The sequence below is a fragment of the Phragmites australis genome, chromosome 11 (assembly GCF_958298935.1).
Source record: "Phragmites australis chromosome 11, lpPhrAust1.1, whole genome shotgun sequence".
NCBI lineage: Eukaryota > Viridiplantae > Streptophyta > Magnoliopsida > Poales > Poaceae > Phragmites > Phragmites australis.
Genome location: NC_084931.1, coordinates 26493084 through 26504962, shown reverse-complemented (window position 1 = coordinate 26504962; position 11879 = coordinate 26493084).

Genomic DNA, 11879 nt, shown 5'->3' with positions numbered 1-11879 from the left:
CCCTTTGAACTTCCAAGTGTGTTATGAACACACTTGCATTTGCGGTATAGTTTTCATTCTTTTAAACCAAACACCACCTAAATACCTTCTACGCTTGAATTGTATACTCTGGTATAAGCACCTTTTAAAGAATTTGCAATTAGTAAGCTTCCTTGAGAGGAGTGGTTGGCGCATCTGTAGTGTACAATTGTCCGATTGATACACTTTCTTGTAGAAAACAGTGTGGTACATTCTCTAACAACTGTAATTTCTTATATAAGTATTTGTTTTCTAGTTTGATCAAATCTTGCAACATGCATTTACACTCGTAGAAGCATTAAGCAACAAAAAGTTTAGTGATGTTAGTGGTTTTATTTAGCATGTCATGATTTAGGTTATGCATAATCTATGACATGAATGCATAATCTAAGTTTCTTTCATAGTATTTATTTTTCAGCCTAACCATCTTGCAATATGGTTTTACTGGATGCACCATGATTTTAGGATATGTATGCTCTATCATACGGATACAAAACTATAATTTGTTTATGTGGTATTTATTTTATAGTACAAAACAAATCTCACAACATGCATTTACATGGTGCTTAAAAACATTTCACAACAAAAGCTAATGAGGTCATTGGTTTTAGTGGATGCATCATTATATAAGGGTATGCACACTCTATCACATGGATACACAACTGTAAATTGCTTATGCGGTATTTATTTTCCAACTCATGTTGCATGCTACAATTACAATGCGTGGACATTGTCCAGTGCAAACTACTTTTTGGAGAAATGGCGATCAGTACACTAGATATAAAAGATGGCTTGTACATTTTGAGTACGCAACAGCATGATTAGTTGGCACATTTTCTTGAGAGGAAGTGGATCATACACTTGTGAGAAAAGTGCTTGTAATCGGAGTATCTGCTAACACAAAAAAAAATCTTAGACAATGGCATGATTTAATGTAATTAGATTTTTACAATCGGGAGAGATCTATTTTGTTTACAGCACCAGATAGTATAATTAATTACAATATGTGTTACGTTGCTTGTAATTATCTGCTAACACCATAAATACTTCGGGAACTAGATTTTATAATTTAGAGTATTTTTATTTAGCGTGTTCGCATAGTAGAAATAATTACAATATGTTAGTTTATTAGTTTGGCAACTTTATTTGCATGCATTATATCCATGCATATGAAAAACATATTTGACAAATGATGCACTAAAATTAAACTCTACACTTCAAGAGTTCAAGACACCTATTTAGATGTCTTTATCATTTCAAGATAGAGTTGAATTTGTGGGGCTTATTAGTTGGCGTTCATTGTTATATTGGTTTATTTTGAGTACAAAGCTAATCTAGTATTTGGTTGTATTCTTTTCTTGATTAAATGGTAATTGATTAGGTTGTTTTTTTTCTATTAAAATGGCATGTAATTAGGTAACATGCATTAGGCTACTTCAAAGCCCATACCACTTAAGATCAGCCACATTTGTTGTATCAGTTTACAATGTTAGTTATTGTTATGAGCCAATCTTCTCTATATATATATAGTGATTTTATTATAGTTTTACCCCTCAAAACTAAAGGAGAAAGCCGTGCATCTAATAGTCTGTTTGGCAGAGCTCTCAGAGCAGCTTTCCGGTTAGAATCAAGGGGAGCTCTGCTAAACAATATTTTTTAGCTTTTAACTTTCTAAGTAGAATCCATGTGAGTGATTCTCTGAAACAAACTAAAAACTGGAGAGCTGAAGAAAATAGCTTCTTCTGATTCACTTTCCATACAGAATTATTTCTTTCATATATTTTATTTTAGAGAATCACTTTCAGCCACACAATCACTTTATTCAGACAATCATTCCTCATAAAGAATTTATGATTAAAAAAAACTCTACCAAACAAATCCTTATTAAGCTAGATCCTGATACAGTGGTACATCTATTTTCGTCCTGGTACATCCGTCGCTCCATGGGGTGCACGTAGCATATCACGGGATCACCAACAATAAAAAATTAGCAACGTTCTTTTCTTAAGTTTTTCTTGCGGCCGGGAAAGCAGGTCGGCGATTGGGTGAGGGTACGTAACAAGCGGGACCGGTGGGATGCGTCTGATCTGAGCCGCAGCTCTCGTTAGTGGGCATCTGGACACATCGTACGCCATTAGTCCATATAAAAATGCTTCTCGTTCGCCGTACGCCAATGGCCTTTCTTATCCTTCTTTACCCTGACGTGGTGAGATTGTCCAGACCCCCGCTCGCCGCGCAAAAATATTAGCAGCCAAATAACATAAATAACCCTCCGATGGCCAATAGGAATAGTATTACTATAGTATTAGTACTCGCTCTGGTCATAAATAAATACTATTTTAAAAATTGATACGATTTTTAAAATATAATTTTTACTACTATTTTTTATTATAATATATTAATAAAATATAATAAAAATATATTATTATAAAAATACTTTTAATGACAGATATACATGTGTTATTTTTTAAATATCCAAAGTAAATACATAAAAAATAATTTATAGCTAAAGTTTAAAATAGTTGACTGCACGTAATCTAAAGCGTTATTTATTTATAACAGGAGGAAATAATATAAAACTAGTCCTATTTATTTCAGCTGGGGATAAATGATTCTTACTTTTATAATTTCAAGCTGAAACAAGCAATCAATTTTTTACCATAGATTATAACAATCAATATTCTTAGATTGTTGCAATCCAATAAACTGATCTCCTCCAATTTTCATAAATTGTGAAACTTCATTTTACTGAATTGTCCATAAAATTGACCCAAACTTACCCGCCCCTGCCATTGCCCATCGATCCCACCCAAGACCCAACCCCTACCCCTGTCACTCTCTCTAGACTCGTTCCCTCACCTCCGGCCGCCGTCGACAACAAGAGCAGCGACCACCATGGTCGTGGCTGCGGCGAGGTTCCCACTGATGTCGGCCTAAAACGCGTCGGGGTGAGCGCGGTGCACTGTTGTGGCGAACTTGGACGACACGCTGCTGGCGTCATCCTCGACGTTCCCCTACTACTTCCTCATGGCGCTCGAGGCAGGCTCCAACCTCTACACGTTGGCGCTCTTGCTCACGACATCACTGCTACTGCTGCTCTACACGACCTTCTCTGAGGCCGCCGCCAACATGCTCCTCATCTTCATCACCTTCGCAAGGCTCCAGGTGCGCGATGTTGAGGCTGTCGTGCGGGGAATGCTCCCCAAGCACTATGTCACGGGTGTGCGAGCTAACATGTGGGTTGTGCTCCACAGATGCTTCGAGCACCAGGTTGTGATCACCGCGTCCCTTGCTGTGATGGTGAGGGAGTTCGTCAGGGAGTTCCTTGGCGCAAAGGTGGCCAGGACCAACCTTAAGACTTACGCTGAGGGTAGGTGGTTCATGGGGCGAATCAAGGTTGTGCTCGTCGGGGAAAGGATGGAGGTCGTGCTATTTATTTATGCATTTTTGTTTTTTCATAAATATTCTATATATTCAACCAAATGTGAAACGTATCATAAAGGATAAATAGGGTATCAAAACAGTTAAGGACATTACAAACTTTTAATATTCAAAAGCAGCAATCCAACTCCTGTAGAATCAAGTTGTCAAATTGATATCAGCTTTTTAACCATCAACTATTTACAATCTATAATCTACAAACAATTTTTTATAATCCTCAACTAAAATAAATAGACCTTTAATCACCTAGAGAAGCGGATTCTCTCTTTTATTGTTCGAGGGGTCGGCGAGATTTTCCTTGATGCTGCATGTACTTGGCTGAGCTTATAGTACTTATTTTCTTGGCGATAAGTGACAAGAAGGGCCAAACGGGAGGGCAACTTTTGTAGGCATCAACGGAAGGTCACAGCTAAACATGGAGAACATAAGTCCGTCTTCCATTAAAAATGCCAGCACGTAGAAGGCAACCATCAACTAGCATAAAGGTCCCGTGTGGCTAGCGCCAGAAATGGGAAGTGTGACCTCCATTACCTAAAAAGATGGTACTTTCTACCCTCATCAGTTTTAAGCGAGGACTGTGATATGATGCATATGCGGATGCTGAGAATGGAATTAATGTTCCGGTTTCTGTTAATGTTAATGTATAGTCCCAATTCTGCAGTAAAAAAAACACTCAGTTTTTACCAGACATAGCAAATTGAAGTGTTGCTACCTGATTACTCCTACCATATATAGACCAATGATGAGTTGATATAGAAGAAAGTAGGAGCATTAGATCACAATAATCTTAGCTCTGTGTGGTAACCAATAATTGTACACGTGTTTCATACGTGTAAAATTAATCTATGATATAATAATGTATGAAAGGTAAATATTAGACGTTTGGTATGAAAGACAAATAATGACAAATTGAATGTATTTTTAGAATATATAGAAGGCAAATATTGGGTTTAAGATATGGAAGACAATTAATATGAGATTAAATGTGTTTTTGGAAGGAGGAACGGTAAGAATCTTTGCACGGTGACCATTTGATTAACTCAAATGGATGGTGGAGATCGTTTGGTTCTACTATAACTCGTGCATTGTATAGAAATATAGATATATATTGGTATCCTACTTCTCTAGTAACCTTACAATAATCTGCCATAGTCAATACAATCTAGTTGCTCTTGAGTCTTCGGACTATGTCCAATCGATACATTGATATGGACATTACCGAAGAGGATGGATTTCAGTGGAGGTTTTCAGGGATTTATGGTGAACCCTGATCTGATAAAAAAGACGTTACATGGCAAGATCTACTACATTGAACAATCAAGCAAATAAGTCATGGCTTTGTGTGGGGGATTTCAATGAAAATTTGTTTAGCCATGAGAGAAGCGAGGGGCGGCTCGGCCCCAATCTTGTATGGACCTTTCGAGAGGCACTTGAAGACTGTCATCTTACCGATTTGGGATACTCGGAGATACTTTCATGTAGCGAAACCATATCCATAATTGTCGCAACTATATAAGGGAGAGACTTGATAGGCGGTGGCCAATGAGCAATGGCGCATGCGCTTCCCACTAGGTCGGGGTGATAAATAGTGAGCCTCGACACTCAGATCACAAGCCGGTCGTGGTTGTCAGGGGTGGAGATGTAGTGCAAATTGTACACTATGTTCAGATGCTCTCTTTTAAATTTGAAGCCAAATGGCTACTGGAGGAACATTGCATGGATGTCGTGCAAAATGCATGGAATAGTGCCTTTGAAATGGGATGCAACACTATGAGCGAATGGTTGCTGAGAGTTTCTACTGACTTGTCTGATTGGAGTACAAATGTTTTGGGCAATGTGGAAAAAAGAATTAAGATAATGAAGAGAAACCTTGAACAATGTCTAAGAAGGCCACTTTCAAATGCCCAAGTACAAGAGGAGCATATAATACGGTATCGTCTACAAAAACTTGAGGAACAACTTCATACTTGCTGGAAGCAAAGAGCACATATTGAGTGGCTGAAGAAAGATGATAGGAATACCAGGTACTATCATGCTTGTGTGAAAGAATGAAGAAGAACTAATCAGTTGACATGGCTAAAGAAGGAAAATGGCAACTAGGTACAGGGTGATCAATAGCTCAAGGAGCATATTGCATCATACTATCGTGCATTGTTCACCTCAGGTGGTGGTACACGTACTGCTAAGCTACTGGACAGAGTGATGCCCAGGATCACAGATGATATGAATGCCTCACTCTTATCCCCTTATACTGAGGAGGAGATAAAAGAAGCTTTAGATGGGATTGATGACCTAAAAGCACCTGGTCCAGATGGGATGCCGGCTATCTTTTATAAGTGTTTTTGGGAAATGATAGGAGGCAATATCAAGCGAGAAGTGCTGCATGTCCTTAATGGTGTTGATATGCCACAAGGCTAGAATGTGACAACTATAGTGCTCATCCTGATAGTGAAAAATCCATCCTCCTTAAATGATCTAAGGCCAATCAGCATGTGCAATGTGTTGTACAAGATCGTATCAAAGGTCCCAACTAATCAGCTCAAAGTTTTTCTTAATGACATCATATCACCAAACCAATCTGCTTTTGTGCCGGGAAGATTAATCACAGATAATGTCCTTCTAACCTATGAGATGACTCATTTTTTGCAGAATAAAAGACTTGGGAAAGATGTCTACGTGGCGCTTAAATTAGATATGATCAAGGCTTATGATCATGTAGAATGGGATTTCTTGGAAGCTATTACGAGCAAAATTGGGTTGAATCAACAATGGGTGCATCTAATTATTCCATGTGTACGGTTAGTGACATATCGCATAAGAGTTAATGGTGATCTGATGGAGGAAATTAAGCCACAAAGAGGTCTTCGATAAGGAGACCTATTGTCCCCGTATTTGTTTCTTTTGTGTGCAGAAGGATTTTCTTCCTCGCTTCATCATGCGGAAGTATCAAAGACGATCACTGGTATTCAGATTTGTAACAATGCACCGAGCCTGACACATTTGTTATTTGCGGATGATTCTCTCATTTTAATGAAAGCTGATGCAGCCAATGCTAATCATCTACAAGCCATCCTTGATTTGTATGAGGAGTGTTCTGACCAGGTAATAAATAAAGAAAAAAATCATCAGCAGTGTTTAGCAAGAACACTTATGCTATTGCCAAGCAAGAAATGCATGCAATCTCTGAATTTCAGCATGGAAGCAAGAAATGAAAAGTACTTGGGCCTTCCTGTGTATATTGGGCGATCAAAGAAGATGGACCTTACCTATCTAAAAGGAGAAGATATAGAAAAGAATACAAGGATGGAAGGAAACATTGCTATCTAAAGAGGACAAAGAAATTCTTATAAAAGCAGTGGCGCGGGCTATTCTGACATTTGTCATGTCATGTTTTGATCTTACTCAGAGTTTCTGTGATCAGCTGAGTACAATGATATGTAGGTTCTTTTGGACCAACAAGATGAACACAAAATGCCTTGGGTTTCCTAGGGTAAGTTACTGAAACCAAAGAGTGAAGGAGGTTTGGTATATAAAAATCTACACGCCTTTAATCTTGCAATGTTGGCACGACAGGCATGGAGGCTCCTACAAAACTATGTGCAAGGATCCTACAAGCAAAGTACTTCCCAAATGGTAATATACTCCACGCTACTCCATCAGATGGTATCTCTTTCACTTGGCGAAGCATCCTGAAGGGAGTTTCTATTGTGAAATGTGATGTGACCAGCTCCTCTTTCACGTGTTGCTTCGGTCCAGGCAAAAAAATGCCAACGGTCAGACTGAAGTGCGTGTGGTGGTCAGACTCCTGGAGGCCATCGATGGTTCAGACATGGTCGAAACCTTCTGGCAGTATGGTCGGTGTGTTGGGCGGTTGGACCACTCGAGCGCAAAGGTGAAATGCCTTTGGCGGTCTGACCGGGACTCTGGCAGTCTGACCGCTGGAACCTGTGATCTCCATACTTAAGCTCGAAGGGGTATTCTCCCGTTGAGTGGGTGCTCATTAGTAAAAAGGAGTGAGTTCTTGTGAGAGAGAGCTAGGGTTAGGAGACTTGAGGGAGAGAGTTAGATCCATCAAATCCAACCACAAAAGTGTGAGATTAGTGAGGGATTTGGAGCCTCTCCTCTCTTGTTGGCTCTCATCTCGTGTACTTCATCTTCATAGTGGATTGCTTGCTCGCCGTCGCCCGTGTTTTTTTTTCCCGCAAGGGGTTTTCCACGTAAATCCTTGTGTCAACTGTTGATTTGGTATTTCACTTGTCATATGTGTTGATTGTACATCATCTTACTTGCTATTGGTGCCATCTCTTAAGTTTTATGGTATATGGTTGATTGGCGTATGAGACATGGTAGTGTTTTTTGACATGTTGATGTTGGGATTATAGGGATTGACATTGTAGCGAGTTAACAGTTGCAAGTGTATGCTTGTTGATTCATTGATAGCTTGTGGTGAAGAAATTTGAAGCTTAGGGTCTTGTTATTGTTCATACCCACAAAGTGTTTGATTAAATGTTTGTAACATATTAGCTCACCGATTTGCCGCACTTCCCCCCTTTACGCTCACATGAAAGAAGGCATGATTTGCAGGGTAGGCGACGGGAGCACAATTAACATTTGGGATGATCCACGGATCCCAAGAAGTACAACAAGGCTAAGGGTGCATAGAGGCCAAAACTTACTGCAACAAGTCAGTGATTTAATTGACCCTGTGACTAATGGATGGGATGTCCAACTTGTACGGGATATATTTGACCCTGAAGATGCTGCAATCATCCTTTGTATTCCTATAAAGGAGAATTTTGAAGATTCTTAGCTTGGCATTTTGATCAGAAAGGTCTTTTCTCAGTGAAGTCAGCGTATTGGGTTGCTTTCAACTTAATGCATTCTTAGAGCCACAATATGCAGTGCAGTACTGCAGCTGTTCCGACAACAGCAGATACTTTCAACTGGGAGTATATCTGGCAAATGCAAATACCGCATAAGGTTAAAATGTTCACTTGGCAACTCCCTCACAACAGCCCACAACAGAAGAGGAGTGGAACTTGACACTCGTTGCCCGATGTGCTACCGTTTTGATGAGGATGGCGGACACCTCCTGCTCAAATGTAAAATGGCAAGAGCTTGCTGGCAATCTATGCAATGGGAAGAGATTAGGAAATTACTGCAGTCTCAACGTACAGTGAGAGATTTCTTGGGTAAAATTTTGAACCTCCCAAAAGATATGCAGATCCGTGTTGTCACATTGATGCATGTGGTGAATTCGGTGAACAAGGGAGCTACAATGAATGCATTCCAAGAAATCTGTAGGAAAGCTCATGTGCATGCCCAGGAATTCATTTTACATCTAAGCTCTGAAAAGGAAATTAGTAACAACGCGCAAATGATTTGGAGGAAGCCAAATACTGACATGCTGAAAATTAACATTGACGGGGCATTTCATCATGAATCAAATACTGGCGGCTGGGGTTTCATCATTCGTGATCATGATGGGGATGATATGGGGGCAGGTGCCGGGTGCATTCAATCGGCAAGTGATGCACTACGTACTGAAGTGGAAGCATGTTTACAAGCTTTGCACTTTGCTAGTGAGTCAGGCATGGGGCAAATTGTGATTGAAACAGATGCAATCAACCTCAACAAAGCTTTATTATCTTACGATTATGACAACTCCTGCAGCAGAGTACTGTTTAGGGAGGCTAAGTTCTTGCTTTTATGCAATTTTATTGAATTTCAAGTTGTGTACCGCCCTCGGGCATGTAACAAAGTGGATTGTGAACTTGCTTCGCATGGCGGAAACGGCACCTCTCTGGATCGAAACTTTGTTGGCAAGCGACTTCACTATAGCCATTGAGTAATGGAATTACCAATTCCCCTAAAAAAACACAATTCAGTTGCTTGCACTTTTTTTCCTTGCCTGCCATGCAATGCAAGCCACTGCCTCTAAAAAGTAGTACGTACACAGTTCACGAATCACACATGGCTCGTGCTCGTACGGTCATATATATACCTGGTGTCCTGCTGTGGTGACGTAGCACGGATCCGGATAAGCGGTGATGCTGCGGCGGCGCTGAAAACTGGCGGACGCATCCGAGCGAGGCGCAGGATGGAGTGATCAGGCAGTTGCAGCGTGCCGGAGTCGGGCCTCGAGAGAATCTCCCTACCCGTCCGACCTGCACTCATCACAGGGGCACCTGGACGGCGCGGCGGTCACGCCCTTCTGTCCCCCATCGGACTCCGCGCAGGCGTCACGCAGCCGCCGTACAGTACAGCACCGGCCGCCGTCGCTCTCTCAGCGTACTACGCCGAGCACGCCGCTGGACGGCGGGGCCGCACGCGGCGCAGCTTCTCCGCCCGAACCAAACACCAGCGCCGCGCTCGGTAGGAGGCGTGAATGCGTGGTAGTGCCGGCCGTGACGAAAGGATTTGCGTAATTCTTTTCTAAGGCCCAGGGACTTTGGGGTTGTAATCGTAGATCTAAATTACCATTTGATAAGCTGGCTAGTGGATGAACCTGCAGCGCGAATTTAGGGCATCCTTGGTTCATGCATAATATTGTTACAACTAACCTTAGTTAAGTCCCTCGCGCAAGAAGAGCCCAGAACAACACCACGATGTTGAGTTAGGTTAGGTTGGTCCGAGCTGTTGTCGGGTTTACATCATTTGTGGAGTCCTAGTCGTTTTATCGTCACGGGTTGTGAGATTTTCGGACTTAATTTTTCTTATAAACTAGTTAAATTCTCTTCTTCTATTAAAAAAACCAGCAATACTTTTGCCGACCTTTCAAAAATTAACCTTAGTTAAGTGTAATTTACTAAAAAATGTAGCTAATAAATTCTTAGCTATATATGTAGTAAAGTTAGTTAAAAACTAGGTGTATGACATATAGACTAATGAGCTAACAAATGATATCTTGTCATAATTATGATAAATAACTAAATAGTTATCTAAAAACTAGGATATATATAACTAAGGTTATGGGTGGCAAGTTGGAATAAAAACAAACACGGCCTAAGTTCGCGGGTAGCTGTCGGCCAAAGTGAAATCCAGTGGCAACTTGCGCGCGGGCGCCGGTGCGCAGACCCAACACGGTTGCTGATAATCACTCCATCCTCTACTTGTACTTCGCGAGCATTAACATAAGCACTCATGTCTGCAAGTGGCGCGTAAACTAGCTTCGCACCCCATCAAGAAGACGAAAACGACAATTAATGGAGGGTTTCAGCCGCAGCCTCTGTACAGTTTTCTTCTCGTCATGCAATATTTTATCTCCTTATCCTTTCGCTGGATCTCGAAGAGAGATCTATCTCTTCGATCATGGCATATGATAAACGCATCTCTCTCTCATGGGTCCCAGAGGTCTCGATCGATCACCTTTGGAGTTCTTTTGGCCTCTTTCATATATCATGGCATCCAAATTTTGCATGGCCAAGCTCGAGATATGGTCGGTCAGTCAAGTGATTCACTGTATATCTTGAGTACGTCGAGCGTCACGTCCGTTTTCGTTGTTTGAAAAACGACCACTCTCCCTTCTCTCGCTGTTTTTCTGCATTACTGACGGTGGCACAGGCAAAGAAAATGCCCACTTGCCGTCGTATAAATATTGGGAATATTGATGTCGACTACTGAACCTGGCAACGTATCTGAACGGTGCACGTTCAGTTTTAATACGCCTGTAATGTAAGACTGCCAAAACAAGCACAGATGTGTTTCCTCGAGAGTTAGAACTAGTGATTATCCATGCATGTTTCGAGCGACAACTCAAACGGTGTCACTTCCTCTTGGTATTTTTTGTTTAAATGGTCCTTGCGGGGCTGATAAAAATCACTCAAGAGATTATTTTTCTGATTTATGCAGTAGAAATTATTAAAAAACACAATGATATGTGAAAGTATTTTTACATCTACTTTGGGAGACGTACGAAAGGGAAATGACAATGCTGAAGGTACCGGAGGTGGCGCACTAGCTATTCACAATTTTAACCATGCTGAAGCGAAGGTTGAGCTAGTGTACTATTCTATCTGATACTACAATTAGGAGAAATTTGTTTGTATGCAATTCGGAGTTCGTTGTTTTATTCGTGTTTCATCGAACTCGTTATTTATGTATATGTCACTCGAACTTGTGTCTGCGCTGCTGCCTTAGACTTGGAATTTGTGTGTGTGCCACCTTAAAATGATACATACAAGAATCACAGTGACATGCACACAAACAACGAGTTTGACATGATATGGGAGCAAAACCGCAAATTCTCACGTACAAACAAATGTCCCTCTCCTGTTAGTTGGCATATGCCCTCGTGTCAAAATTATTTGTACTGTTGAATGAATCTGTAAAAAGTTTATTACTTGATATCTGATTGGAGCACTAATATTTCCGCGTTGAACTGTTACCATCTGCTGATCTGCGACTGCGAGATGACCCCA